Consider the following 16,675-nt stretch of genomic DNA (forward strand, 5'->3'; position numbering starts at 1 on the left):
GTTTGTGTGAACACAGACCTATATAACTATATACTGTAGATACGTTTGTGTGAACACAGACCTATATAACTATATACTGTAGATACGTTTGTGTGAACACAGACCTATATAACTATATACTGTAGATACGTTTGTGTGAACACAGACCTATATAACTATATACTGTAGATACGTTTGTGTGAACACAGACCTATATAACTATATACTGTAGATACGTTTGTGTGAACACAGACCTATATAACTATATACTGTAGATACGTTTGTGTGAACACAGACCTATATAACTATATACTGTAGATACGTTTGTGTGAACACAGACCTATATAACTATATACTGTAGATACGTTTGTGTGAACACAGACCTATATAACTATATACTGTAGATACGTTTGTGTGAACACAGACCTATATAACTATATACTGTAGATACGTATGTGTGAACACAGACCTATATAACTATATACTGTAGATACGTTTGTGTGGACACAGACCTATAGAACTATATACTGTAGATACGTGTGTGTGAACACGGGACAGTCTGTTTACTTCATCAGGCAAGAACGTTATGTACATGTATTCCGTACGTCTTACCCTTAATACACGGATCGGGTGTTTGAAGCTTTAAAGGTCATTTACAGAATTAAATTACATGATAAATTATATAATGATATGAATACAAACGATGGTTATTTTCTCTACCCAACTACAATAATATTACTTTTTGTTCTGACAGTGATAGTTTTGAGATATTTTACACCACGTATTACTTACTTTGTACACGTAAACAAGTTTGTGTAGTAGTTATATAAAATCCTACATGTGGTAAACATTCGTTTCTTTAAGTTTAAAAAAACTAAGTTAACACGCGTAACTTGCAACAATTATATAAACTTAGAAATACAGTCTTAATTTAATTACCACGTGCTTCTAAATAATATGTTTTTATAAACACGTGTTACATATTATTGAATCAGTTATTCAACCTGTACAATCTATACACTTGTAAATAATCGTTTCTAAGAAGAATTACTCTGTCTTAACAAACACGTATCCTCATGTATATCCGCGACTCCAGTTAGAGAGTTATTGACTGGTTAGACCACACTGTAAACGTCAATTAAGGGAGCAATGTTAAAAGAAAACTCTCAAAATACGTTTGTTTCTTTTAAAATGCAATTAATTGAAAGCTGAGTGAAATAAACACTTGGTTATTTAACAGGCTAGATGTTGTATACATTTCTAAACAGGTCATTTAAATTATTTAACCACTCTTTATCAGTTGTTTGCATCATCATTTCGTCGCGCTACGACAGTGTTGACTATATATAGTCGACACTATATAGGCAGGGGCGGGTCCAGGTAGATAGATAGATAGATAGATAGAAGATAGATATTCTTTATTTCCTCTAACGCCTCCCCCCCCCCCCCCCCCCCCCCCCATTTTCAAAAAATAAATAAAACATATCGTGATCTGCTAATATTGTATTAAATATGGCAATTTATCATATTCAAACATGTATTCCACATTAAAGCCTACAATATTTTTAGAACGAAAGAACTTGATACTTCAGTGTTTGTTTGTCTTGTATCATGTGTATGTGCGTTCAACGAAACCAGAACTTAATCTAAAATAGAGAGATATTTATCAGTCTGGCTACTTCATAATTTGATGCTAAATTGTTGAAATCCAGGAGCTTCTGAGCTTCCCCATGGACCCTCTACCAGGGCAACCGTAATTACGCCCCCCGTTCATACAATCCTGGCCTAGGACTATTGAAATGTTAAGTAACGCTTTATACCCTAGAATTCGGAATTTCTCGTTATTGGTCATTTTAATATACCATAGACAATTAATGGAGAGAATTCGGCATAAAAAATGTCAAACCCTGACACTTTAACTATAAAATATACATGCTCCAAGTCAGGAACCGTTACATTAGTGCATTTCACAATTATTTTATGTTTTTTAGCAAACAAAAGGTCCACAATTTTGTTCGCCTCGCACATGGATCGAAAGATCTATTCTGTATGCACTAGGTGGTATCAATAACACGCTTCAAAGATATTACGAACAATATTTTCCAACGTTTTCTATACCGACCCATGTTTTCAATGGAAATTATGGCATAAGCCATGTCACATGACTTGACGAGATCTCGCGTTACCGAAGGTATTTCCTAACGTTAGCACGTAGGCCGTCGAGATTTTAGTCACGTGGCATTAGAAGGCGGGGCTAATCAAAAACGTAAAGAACAACAGAGCAAGTTTAAAAATCCGCACCGAGCTAAAGTGAGCGTATAACCCCTGGATATCAAGCTTGTGTCCTCCCATACAAGCGTACACGTATTCGGCTCGTGATGAGTGACCTCGGAAAGTATTCTGAGTTAGACTGCTGGGTAATATAGATACATATAGTCACAAACACATCGACGGTCGTTTATACGATTGTAAATATCGCGAGCGACAGAAGATCACAGCGGTGGCAGTAGCACTACAAACCGGATACTAGGTAGGACTAACATTAGTATCCTGTTGACGTTGTTGTGGTTACCATTGATTGATGAATCTTTCCGCCATCTCAAGATGTAAATTAATTAAAATACAAAAACAAACATTAAAACCGGATCTTCCTTGAAAATTATAGAGTGAAAGTACGACTCGAACATGTAACCCGAGCCGGATGTGGAGAGAAAATCTGCCCGTCAACAATTTCGTCTCTGGTTTCATTTTCTCGTACTTTGTTTTAGATGTACCCGTACTGTTGTATATGGTTTGTTTCTAATAACTTAGGTGTGTCTCATCACAGAAAATGTGTTACATCTATATGTGGACCTAAACAAAGGTGTCCAGAGACATTTTACACGTTTAAGAGGATTAGAATAAATGCCAAACCATATAAAGATATATACGAACTAATTGGGGTGTCATTTTTATCGAAATTTGACTTTAACCCCTAAAAAGTGTAAAATTTCTCTGAACACCTTAATTCAGGTCGAAATATAGCTGAAATAAGTTTTCAGGTCCCTGCGTTTCCCGTCTGGTTCTCCATCGAAGCCATTGCTTTGATAATATCAAGTCGACATTACAGTGACTTTTATATCCTTTGTTATTGTTGAATGATTCTTCTTTTCATGATTTTTTAAATGATGTTTAAGATTCACATTGCCATTTGTATTTTATTATCTTTTCAAATTTAAAAATTGCAGCCATTATTACTGTATGCTCAACAATGTGACCTTTGCGCGGTAATTACTTCCTCCTCTGAAAATAATTATAGTGCCACGATCATTTTTTACGCTATTTACCCCTCCTTTGTGATGAGAAACAAGGGATTGGCCCTGCTCACCAGGATCAATAATGTTGAGTCGTCATCTACGAGAGTCAGGGATCGTGTGACGGTACTGGAGATGGAGTAATGCAGTACAAGGCTGATAACATCGACCTAAACTCAAGGTCAATGCGGGATAACTTGATTTTTGAAGGAAAACCTGTTGGAGCAAACGAGAATACTAGGCGGTTCGGCAGTTTATGTTCGCCAAAATGAAAATAGCTAAAGAACTTGTCGACGAAATTTCCATTGATCGTTCTCATCGTTTAGGTAAAGAATACAAAGGAAAACCGAGACGTATTGTGGTGAAATTTACAAGAATATAAAACAACTTAATAATCTTATTGTTATCTTGTATAGTACATTTATTAATTGCACAATTTATGACAAGGAGGGAATTTCTATTCACTTTCACTTTGTTCAGCCTCCGCTATCTTGTGTTTAATTAATCTAACTATGTTAAACACATGTATGTTATGAATCCTATAAGCTGTACTGCTTTCGGAATAAACTGAATTGAATTGAGGTCCCTATGCTATAAGGCACACAAGACACATGTGTACATTTGTGTTCACACTTCTAAATAAAAACCAAGTCCAACATATAATATAATTCTGCACCTTTGCTGTAAAATGTGTTAAACTATTTTGTTTACTCGTACCTCGAGTTCGGGTTTATTGTTGAGCACGTTCTGTGCACAGGGACCTGAGAACTTGTTACAGCTATATTTGGACCTAAACTAAGGTGTTCGCAGTAATTCTACATGCTTTAGGGGTTTAGATCGACCTTCGGTTAAAATGACACCCCCAACGATCTCATAGAGATTATCATCATTACGGGTGTCATTTTTACCAAAAGTCGATCTAAACCCCTTAAATATCTAAAATTACTGTGAACACCTTAGTTTAGGTCCAAATATAGCTGTAACAAATTATCAGGTTCCTGTGTTTCTGTGGTGTTATAAATGTTGGGAGTCCCTGTCAGTGTTTAATACACACATATATAACAATGTATTTCTGGATCCTTCCCTGCTGTCTGTTGAATGAAGATTGAGTAGCACATTTAAACCTGGAGATCATCAGTAAACCTGTACATGTGAGCTATTATATGCTGAAATCGGCCTCGTTAGTCTTCACGGTTTTATTTCAAAGATAATGTCAAGATAATATTTTGAGAAACTAAAATAAAGCGAAATGATAACACATTTTCAAATGATAGATTTTCTCTTAGCAAACTATATTCGCATGTAAATCGAACGACAGTCGATATGATTATTATATTGGGCTTCCTTTCCGAAGTCTTTTAATGTTTTTAACTTCTGAACAGTTTGGTTTGTTTGTGGTTTACGCTCTATTGACAAGGACGTGTCAGGTGTTGGTGGTGGAGGAAAGCCGGATTATCCGGAGAAAAACCACCGACCTTTGAACAGAAAACGAAGATCGAGGAACCCAAATCCGCGACACACTCGATGTAAAAATCGAATCTACCACTAGGATTTTCCTGGTATACAGCTTTCCCATGCTTTAGCTGACAACAGGCAGCCAAACTATTTTCTGAGAAACTGGGACCCACCGGGAACTGTTTCCAAAAGGCTACTCCTCTGGTGGGTCCCAACTTCCCAGGAAAAGAGTTTTACTGACTGATTCAAGGTTTTTAATTCAATAGTTTTTACTTACTGGGTCACGGTTTTTAATTAACTGCAACAATACCTCGCCGTTACGATGTAATAACTTCAAATATTTCAATCACTTTGGCCTAGGACTTGAGGGAGCAAATGAACAGCCTGTTTTCTTCGTCATAGTCATCCGAACATGACCTGACAAACAGCCGCAGGGTAGAAAACACTGGTTTATTACGTGACCACGGTAGCAAAAACAAACTCGCGTGTTACGTTTAGTATTTTGTTTTTGTGGGAGGGAGGGGGCTGTCTAAACTACCTAATATAGATTAAATGATTAGCCAGGTAACAAACGCGCATATTGGATATTCGATACAACTAATGTTTTCAAAGTTGTGTCAGCCGTCACGTGATTTATCATTATCACGTGACCAGGAACTTCTCCGTAGAATACCTCTTTTGAACCCCCTTAAATACACCTTTAATTTTATCATCATATATATATATACCGCCCTAGGACACAACTAAAACAGCCAATCAGTAAGTGTTTCATACACCTGTAGTTTCTATCTAAAATAAGTTCCGGATAAATAATATGCCTTTGGGGAATATTTAATTGAACACGTGACAGATTTTTCAATGATTGAAATCTACAGGTTTTTTTCTATTTTTACAAGATCTATATTTACGCCACGTTTGGATATATTGGAGTTTTATTTTCCCTAAGAGGGGTTTTCCCTTCTAGGCTCACCGATTTCGCTCGTAACTTCCGGGTGTAACCATTTAGAGCCTGTTACGCTGGGAATATCATAAAACTTTCTCAAGTAGACCCTTCGTAACTCTCGTCAGGAATCTGTCGATAACTCTAACAGCACTGGACACTTTTTAGATAGATACCAATGTACTTTATACCATAATATCAATTACAAAAATATTTGTTTAATTTTTATAATTATATATATACCATCCACTTTTTATGTCTAATACAAGTTGGTAGAACGCGAAATACATGTACCATCAAGGTCATGTAGGCCCTTGAACAGGTGTTACTGTACCCTGAAAGGGACACTTCGTTCCTTGTTCAAATATTTTAGAGTCAAAGGGGGTTCCAATTAATTTTCTTCTCCAAACTAACATTGGTTTTGAGAAAATAGACTTTTTGGAAATGATATCAAAATAGATAGCGTCTAAGGCACGTGCGTCACGAAGGCTTTGTTTTTGATATTATTCTTACCTTTAAATTGTCCATGTAACAATAATCAGCAGGCAAAAAAACTTTTGAATTACGGTGGAACATTTAGGACATGCACAATATTATTTTCTACATTAATTTTCTCGAGCGCTCGAGAAATTATGTCTAGCGCTTGACATAATTAGTCGAGCGCTCTAGATGATTAATGTAGGACATAATATTGTGCATGCCCTAAATGCACCACCGTAATATACAATGAAATTGTCATAAAAGTTTCATCAAGTGCAAATTACAAACGTAAAAGTACTTCTTTGCATAGCATGACCGTTTCACTAGTGTTGACCTTACATTGTCACCCGACTCTCTCTCTCTATGAATGTATGTTTAGCAGTTTGGATTATTTTCCTCCTTAAATTACTAGATGTAACACGCTAATTTTTGCTACTCTACGACTGTTGGCTGGTCACGTGCGACGTAACGAACGCACCTAATTTTCAAACATTGTCAAGACTATGACGACGATTGCAGGGTGTTCGTCTGCCGCTACAACCACTAGGGGAACTGATGGAAAGAAGATTTGATTTGGAGATGTTAACGAGGAGGTGTTGTTAAGTTAATTGAAAAGCGAGACCCAGTAAGCACTGAACAAACGATAAAGGTTTTGGTAAGAACGGTGATTGCGTACTACTAATACATGTCTATTTATAGCTTACTCTTTTGTTCCATTTGCCATGGTGGTCAAGTAACGAAACAGTTGTTGCATTCCTTATAAGTCAACATTCATAATTATTTTTCTAATGAGTTGGGACCTGTCAGATCAACTCATCCTCGGCCTCGGCAAGCAGTTCCTATGGTGGGTCCCTATACTAGTAAGGGAAATATTTCTGACTGTTGGAACAAAGTATAATATAAAACTTATATGAAGTAGCTTAGCTGCTTGGTAGCATATTATACTGAGAACTTAAGTTGGTCTAATACATTTATAATACCCATTTGGAATACCGCAAATGTCTGATAAATGTAACAGGGGTCATCTATTTCTCAATGCCTCCGCCAGGAGTCTAACCCGGGACCTCTGGTTTACTAGTCTTAGGCTCTACCGAATGAGCTAAAGAGAAATTCTCCCCAGCCCAGTCGGAAGGACGTGGCTAGTATTTTACCAGGGTTACATAAATATAATAGGAAATTGCTTCTATTCCTTATCAAAACCGCAGCGCAATGTATATCCTAGGACTGCAACCTTATACCTTATCGTAACGTACCGCGACATGTATCGTACTTTTTATTAATTATCCCAACACCTTTGACTTATAATGGTATACAGAGATACATAATTACAAAGATTTCGTGTACGGTAATGATCATGCATGGTTATACAGAGGGGTACGGTATAAACAAATGGTTGTGTACTGCAAGTTGCAGGAACAGACAGAATTTTGTTTTTGATAAAGGTGCATATTTTTGCAATAAATGCTTTTCTTTTATGTGACATCATAACCTTATTAACATAGAGGATAGGATTATTTTCTTTCATTATCTAATGCCGATCATTCAAATCTCTTGCATTAAACAATTGACAAATACGCGCATGTCTTGGTATATGCATACGTATACCGTGAGGTATGCTCGACCAATAACAGCACCCGGGTCTCCGGCGCTCGGACTGATATCGGGGTAATGAAGCTTCTTGATATCTAAACTAAGTTAGCTAAAAGAATTATTGAAATGGGTTGTTATTGTATAAATTGTATCATGTGTAATATTATGTGTGTAATATGTCCATCATTGTATACTTAAGCATTGAACTGTTACCAGATGCAGTATACAGTCGATATGAATGCAATTTGGGTGACAGATGAATATAATGTCGCACGTTTCTTTTGCGATGACCTATATTGCTAAATGCTAACGAACCCAGAATGTTTTCCGACTATAGCCTATAGGCCTATTCATAACGAAAGTATCGGGCGGCCATGTTTGTTTACCTTGTACCTGCTGTATGCCTACACTGGCCGTATCACTGTAAAGTGTAGTATACAGTCTCATATACTGCAATTTGGTTTGCTAACGACATATAGGCAAATGCAACACAGAATGTAAATATTATGTAATATGTGACCTCATGTGTACGTGTGGCGTGAGTGTAAAACTAAAACTTGAAACTTGAAACTTGGCATTTTAACAGACACCTTCTTAATGTGCACTACATGCATGGGTCACAACAACTCTTTGTCACGTGACGTAGACCTCGTTTCACTTTTCACGTTCGATACTTTGGCTGACAAAATGCTGAGCGTTTCTTGCTACGTCACGTCATTCCTAAGGCTACTTTAGCGGGTATGTGATATAGGTACAATGTATGTAACCAGATCTTAACGAGGTGTAGAGGTAGTCACGTGATGTCGTAATTCAATCCACTGTATAAAACATCTGCTGGATAACCGAATTACTAAAGGAGCATTTAGAATGGACTCACGTGGAAGGACGACAAAAATATCTGATCAAGCACCGCACAGTTATCACTTATCACTAGCACACAGTCCGTCGGATGGGAATTACGCCGACATAGAGGTTAGGATATTTTAGACTTATAATAAGAGTTATGTGTTTTATTAGAAATTTACACGGACTACAAAAAAACAAATTTAATCAAATTCATATAAAGCGACCATTTCACCAAGGATTGTTTTGGTCCCGATAGTACCCGATCATTTTTTGGTCGATCGGCCGCATTTTTGCGAAAATAGTCGGGAACCTACGAGCACTGTCGAACACTACCCTATTACTTCGGGGAAGATCTGGCGCGATCGCCCCAGTCCCCCGAGGGTCGGGTACCGAAAATGTGATCGGCTACTGTTTTTAAACATGTTGAACAAAAGTAGCCGATCAAAAACCGTCGGCCCGTGGTCGTCTTGGTCGTCCGAGGGCCCCCTGAAGGTCCCCTTGTCTCGCCCGCCCTCTGGAGCTTTCGAATATCTGCCGTTCTCTACCGAAGGTCGTGCATATTTTCTAGTGTAATAACATTTTGCTGTGCTATGGCAGAACGGAGTTGTAGAGATACAACAAGCCCCACCACTGCTTGTTGGTCCGTGACCTTCGCTGGCTGGTCAGAAAGTGATGAAAGGCTTCGATCTGGCTCGATTTATGTATTCGGGCCCCAAAAACACCGATCTCCGGCCGATCTAGGCAAATGTGGTCGGCCGAAGAACGTCCGAAGATCGTTTAACTCGTCCGAAGACCGTTTACTTTCGGCTCCCTGCGTCAAAATACGCCAACATTCGGCCACTTTCGCGCGAAGAACGGCGAAAGAACGGCGGATAACGGCCACTCTGCGGCCGAAAGCGTCGTCTCTCGGCCAAACAACGCGCGAGGATCGCTCGCTTGCGCGCGAGAAGCGGGTCTCTACCGGGCCTTTGCCGTGTACCTCCTAGTTCGATGCCACCTGACTAATATATCCCTAAATGTGTATGTCTGTGTTTGTGCTGAAGATATATTGTGTGCACTACACATAAAGTATACATTACAGTTACACACTTAGCTGTACGATGTTCATCCACACGACTTTATCTGTAGTTTTACCAGGAAAAATACAATTATTTTATTTGAGAAATACAAACTGTGAATTGAAGCTTTCAAGAAAAGCTTGATACAAGTTGGACAATATTTGCCCAATCTTTTTTGTATAATATATGCAAATAACAGTAAAGAAATAGGACTTGGGAGTGTGTATTTACGTCACGCACTAATTAAACATTCCGAGTCCGGTTGTCCCTGATAAACTTAAGTAAATGTATGATTTAGCTCAATTATTTTATACGGGATATTTTAGATAATTATATTTTTTTTTATTAAAACCTGTTCTCGGGCCTTAATAAGTTAAAAGAATGATCAGCTTAACGTGTCACTACGCGATTTGTTTAAATAGCGTATTCGAGATTTTATTGAATATTTACAAACAGGTCGGATATTTTTGATATCAGCATCTTGATTCTAATAATATTTTTTTGTTTATTTAATTCCAATATAATTTATTATTTTTTATTTGTTTTTCGGTATCTTGTCTTGATGCTAATATACATGTAATTAATCTTTTTACATCCTGGTCTTGTTTCTTAGATTTACCTACGAACCCTAGAAAATAACTGGTTGGTTGGTTGAAGGGTTTTGCGCCTACATGATGGTGTTCTGTCGGCGTGAGGGAAGTTGCCTTCCCTCAGGGGGTGGGTAGGAGTCGTCTATTCTATATCCTATCCTTATTTTGTGATTTTGTGTTGTTCATTACCAGTGTTTTGGTATCGCTGAGGGGGGTCAAAAATTTGGGTTTGTGCATTGGTGAGAGTTATCAGTAGGGTGAGGAGGGTTGGGTAGGTGCAGGTGGGGTGGGGGGAGGGGGGATGTGACGGGTTTGTGCGTTTGTGAAATTTATCAGTAGGCTGAGGAGGATTGGGTATGTGCGGGAGGTGGGAGGGGGGGGGGGGGGTGGGGGGATGTGACGGGTTTGTGCGTTGGTGGGAGTTGTCAGTAGGCTGAGGAGGATTGGGTAGGTGCAGGTGGGGGGGATGTGACGGGTTTGTGCGTTGGTGGGAGTTGTCAGTAGGCTGAGGAGATTAGATTCTACCAGTAAGATTATTGGAGGATTATTAAAATAAAGAAAAGAATTAGGATAGAATGTTAACCACAACAGGATTGTCGTAATTAGGGATTGGGAGTTTGTTATGCATAAGTAGGATTGAAATTTAAAGTCGGGGGTGTTTCAGGGAGTTATCGGGTTCGAGTTTATTGTCGCATACTTTTCGATCCTACCTGAGCCGAATTCTGTGTCAAAAATGTTTTCGCTATATATGATTTATTAGGTCCTGAGTGATAGATGACCTGTTCGCTGTTGTTAGCGCTGTTTTGATTGTTTATATGTCAAAAGTAGGGGGTGTTTTCTATGAGCGGATTCGAGTGAATTTCGATCCTACCTGTCCGTTTTGTACTACATCCTGCTTTTATTCTAGCAGACTGTAGGCGTCACGGGTCAGGGGAGATAACCTGATCTTAATCGTTACTTGTCTATTTGACACATGAGACGTAATCCGCCTGCAAACAAGGACGTGATATTTAGTTTTGTTTAACATTTCAGCAATACATGTTTTAGCAAATGTTCTTATGGTCGTATAACACTCATTGCTATTGATGACAAAGTTAAAAACCCGTAGGGTTTTCTTTAAGTTTGTCAGCAATAGAAAAGTGTGTTATAGGACCATAATAAATATCATTATTAATAATTACATTTTGATAGAGTAGTTTTGCTTTATTTAGTTATTTCGAACAGTTTTTTAACGGCAAATCAAGTGTTGACTACCATGAAATTGTTAACGTCACATTAGAGATTGATGACGTTACAATAGCAAATGTTGTTATAGTCTCATAACAACATATTTTCTTTCTCAAAGCATTACAATGGAAGAATGCAGAGTAAATGTAAATATTCATATATAACGAACAATATACCATCACGAACATAGCATGGAGTGAAAATGGTGTGTTTTGTAGCTTAAATAGAAAACGATTAAGTTAAGTTTATTTTCCGATACAGAATCTGTATGTTCCGCTACACCGGATTACAACACGTTTAAAAAATACATACATGTAGACGTATATGGAATTCAGTTATGGTCATGACATGTTTAACGAACTATGTCAGCTCTGTCATTACATTTCAGTTCGTGATCAATCCACTGTTTATCCACCGGTTTCCAATGTATCAAAATGCATCTATGTCCGTATAATTATCATCGGTAAAACGATCCTCTGAGGACCGGAGATAGAGCTGTTTATAAGGATAAACAAATCTTCAGTAACTGCCTCATATCACATGTAGTTAGTCTATTTCTAACATTTCCTTTCCCCGACAAAAATGAGTAGTTTTTAACAATGACACGCATGAGAAAATATACTGCTATTACTGCTGGTCACATTAAATGTAAATAGTGTGTATAGATTTTATCACAAATATCTCTTGAAGCAAAATAAACATTTTAAAAGCGTATCATTTTCGGGGTAATGCCCCTTTCTGTCATGATAACAACTTTAACGATTTTGTTAAAATACGCCCTATCGATTGAGTATTAGGTACGTGTAAAATGTATCAAGTTTTTTCCCTTTCCTGATGTCTAGATATATGTACATAAATAAAGGGGAAACATGAAGATACTAGTAAGGCTATCCAGCTTTGAAGGTTTTAGATTTAACTTGTTCATACAAAATTTCTTAAAGCAGAGGATCCCAGCAACAGTGAATGAAGACACAGGGACCTGAGACTTTGTTACCGCTACTGTTTTGTAGATTTGGACCTGAACTGAGGTGTTCAGATTAATATTACACGTTTTGTGGGTATATATCTAGTTTCGGTAAAACTTTGGTACAAATAAAGCTGTAACAAATTCTCAGGTCCATGTGATTCCAGAGATTGTCTCTTCTCTCACTTACCTGCCACTGCCGCAGTTCCCCAGGTCCAGTTATGCTTCCTTGAACACTGACTATTTAACTTATAGCCAGTTTGTAAGCGGTAGTCGTACCCCAAAATTTAACATTACTTATGCGTTGCTTCTTTTTCTGTTTGGAATTGTGTTCATCGATACGTCATCAGTTTTTTTTAAACAAACGCTCATACGTACTCATAATTAAATTTTTAGTCACGTTATATTACGGCATCAAAAGGACTCGCACGTCTGGCACGACCTTCAATCGTGCTGTCATTGTTTACATTGGTCTTTTCATATCTATTCTGGTTAAAAAAAAATGAAAAGACTAAGTCAAGTTCCATTCAATAATCCTGGTTTCTTTTCAAGTTTTTGTATTCTATATATAGAATTTCATTCAGATGAAATTTAAAAGAAATCACCTACATTTGTAGTTAACAAAAATTTAAAAAACATAATGAGAACACACTCTCGCTTCCAACAACAGCAAATCTGAGCCGTCTACATTATTTTAATGTAGAGAGTCAATGACAGATAAATAAAATGTATGAGATCGGAGACAGGTATATTGGAGTGGGTTAATAAATATCATTGTGACGATATTTCAAAATACACATCAATAGTTGACATGTTTTATGACATATCTGATACTGTACATTATGGGTGGTCGGGTGGCACACTGGATAACGTACTCGCCTTTCACCAAGGCGGTCGGGGTACGATGGATAACGTACTCGCCTTTCACCAAGGCGGTCGGGGTACGATTTCCCGATCGGACGTGAACAGGTATGGGGGGGTCACCTTGTGGTTGAAGGTGGTTATATGGCGTTTTGGGCGTAGCCCATCTACACCAGTCGCTTCATCTGTGTTTTTAGTGTTCCTCACTAATGTTTTTGTGTCGTGGGGGGGGGGGGGGGGGGGGGGGGGTGATCGAAAGGGGCCAAGAAGGCTTATGATAATAATAAGTTATAAAAAAAGATTCAATAGTATTGTAGGATATTTTTTTTCAGAATAAATAATTAATTTAATTGTTTTTTCCATTATTTGGAAGTGCAATTATTGTGTATATTAATGTTCTGATAGGGAGGTATACATTGTTTTGTACTCCGGGTCTCAGACAACCCGTTTCACCCGGCAGTAGAGAAACGTCTCTGCTTCCGTGAGGTACAGTGCATTGTTTCTTTTATCGGGCTTGGCCGGAGGCTGAGTTTATCCGGGGGTCCCACGGTGTATGCGAGTTTTTACTTTTATTCTAGTCGGTGTGCGTTTATATAGTAAACAAAAAGTTTTATTACTGATACATGATATAAGAATAGACCATGGGGTCTGACCGAACCCCATAGGGACCTAGTTTCTTAGTCAGGAGCTTGGAAACAGTTGATCATGAGATCCCCACTCTATAACCATATATACAATTGCTGAGTATAAAGATACGAATGCACATATGGTTCCAGGATGGCCTTGGGGTCTGCCCCACCCTTGGAGATTTAACCCCTGGGTCATAACTTTGAAACGGTTGAGATCCTCACCTCAAAACTGTATATAAAAATGCTGGGGTAAAAGAGACAAATGCAGTTATGATATTATAATTGATCCTGGGGTCTGGCCAAAACCCTAGAGACCCAGTCACAGAGTGTTGTATTGTATTGTATTGTATTGTATTTAAATTGTATTGTATTGTATTGGTATACTAAGTAATACTTTGCCTAGGTCTCCTGACAGTTACTTTTACTTCGCACATTAAACAACTCGGCTCGCGAGCGCTGTCGTTAGTTAATTGTCATCGTATACTGATCATATATCATAGCTGTAATTCAATGTCATAAATCTAAAACAAATTCCCTGTTTCAAAAGATTTACATAATCTGCTATGTAACTATTAAGACTTGAACAAATAAATCTGAATACTACATTTAGACTTCCTGAATGATATGATGTAATGAGTAGAAATACGTTATACGCATAATTAACGGTGTGAACAATTTTTAATACTCGTTCTCTTAATATGTATTAATATGTATATGACGTTATTATGAATTGTTGAGTAGACGCGAAGATCATGTGAACGATCTACATCAGCAGTTGTTATTTATAAAGAGGTGAAATATTATTATTAGATATTTTTGTAGACTTCATTGACTTTCTTACGAACACGAACAGCTTCCTTCTCTTATCTCTACCTTAACAATGCTTACACTACTTAAAGATGATTAAAACACTTGTTTGATTGAAAAATCCAAACAAATGCAGGTTAATAAGATTATTTTATTTTTAAAACCCCCAGACAAAGAATGTCAAGTATGTACGTAATTAACTAGACAAAATACCGACAGGTACTATAACTCAGTAAAACTGTTTGTTACATCAGCTACAGTAAGGGATATGATACTAGACTCAGAATATGTACATAATAGGTTGTACAGAGTACCTGACAGTGCATTTTACATGTGATAAATTACCACATACCTACTAACCCAGTTGACGGACGATGCCGTTAATTTAATAACCTAGTGTTGAAACTAATCCTGTATAAAATTAATGCCATAAATCTAAAACAAATATCCTTGTTTCAAAGTGTTTGCATAACCTGCTATAATGTAACGAATCAGAATTGAAGAAATAGATCTAAAGAGTACATTTTGAACTTCCTGAATGATATGACGTAATGAACATATTGAAACACTTAAATGAGTGGAAGTCATTGAGCATTACATGGAAACCCCAAAAATTGTTTTTTTGGTTCTATTTCATAAGAAATATTGTTAAAAAAAATATTTCAAAAAACAGATTCTGTAATTTTTAATTTAATTTAATTAATATTTCAATTTTGAAATGAAAATTATAAACAAAAAAGTTAAAGGGATGTAACTCCTTCTTAATTAACATAACTGAAATACAAATACATTCACACTTCTCACATCACACACAAAACACTTCCACAGCTATTATTTATTTGTATAATATTTTACAATGTATATAAGCTATATAGGTATCAAATCACACAGATATTGGCAGACATTGACTAAAATTCCATGTGAAAATATATGCACTAGTCACAGTTCCGAAAACTGTTAAGTTATTGTAATTGTATATGCAAACAGATAGCTAGTCTATGTGTAATTCAATGTATAAGATGGAAACTGTAAAACAAGACAGAATGAACAAATCTTAAAGCAAACAAACATGCTCAGCTGAAAACTCCTATGTCCATAGAAGAATACCATTTATAGAAAAGTAGGTAAAGTTGAAAAAGGATCTTTTCCAAATATTTTTACTTCTTCGTGGAGTATAATTGAAATAGGAATAGAAAAGTATAAAAGTATAAAGTATAAGGTCATGGCTGGTTAGATCATATAGAGATTAAAACGCCTCGATTTACCAATAAATAACTGTACATCATTAAGTAACTGTCTGTTTGTTAGTCCATCACAATCAGGACAGCCTTGTAGAAAAATGTTTGTATCAATATGGTTATGCTTTCCATAATTATCAACAGAAGTAAATAAAGTAAGTCTGAGATCATTATACAATGGACATTCAAGAAAATAATGGGAAACTGTTTCATACTCAAAAGAGCAAGCACAAGAGGGACAGACAGTTAAATGGTCATTGAATAAATCAAAATTTAAATTGCTACAAAAGTTTCTAAGTTGACAAAGAATAATATTGGCCCGTCTATCACCTTCAGTTTTAAAAATTAAGGTTGACTTATTATCGATAATAATATCTTTATTCAGTTTGTGTTTAAAGAGTTGGGGAGTTTAAGAGATCATTATCAGTGGTGTTAGTTGTGCGGCACATTAGAGGGGGGGGGGGGGGAACTGTCAAAATAATTGTTAGTTCTGCATATTGGCGGATTAAACAGTCTTGTTTGTCTGAGGGAATTGGGATTATTGTTTTGATTGTTACTGAAAGGATTTAAGACATCTTGTAAGTATTGAGGTGACAGCCCATGCATTATTTTATACATCTTTATGTGTTTGTGTTCATTTCTTCTTGTTGACAGAGTTTACCAACCGAGTTTAATATAAACTCTAATATGAGATGTCCTAGATCGAAGGCCAGTAATG

The sequence above is a fragment of the Mizuhopecten yessoensis genome, unplaced genomic scaffold, assembly GCF_002113885.1.
Source record: "Mizuhopecten yessoensis strain PY_sf001 unplaced genomic scaffold, ASM211388v2 scaffold1311, whole genome shotgun sequence".
NCBI classification, from domain to species: domain Eukaryota; kingdom Metazoa; phylum Mollusca; class Bivalvia; order Pectinida; family Pectinidae; genus Mizuhopecten; species Mizuhopecten yessoensis.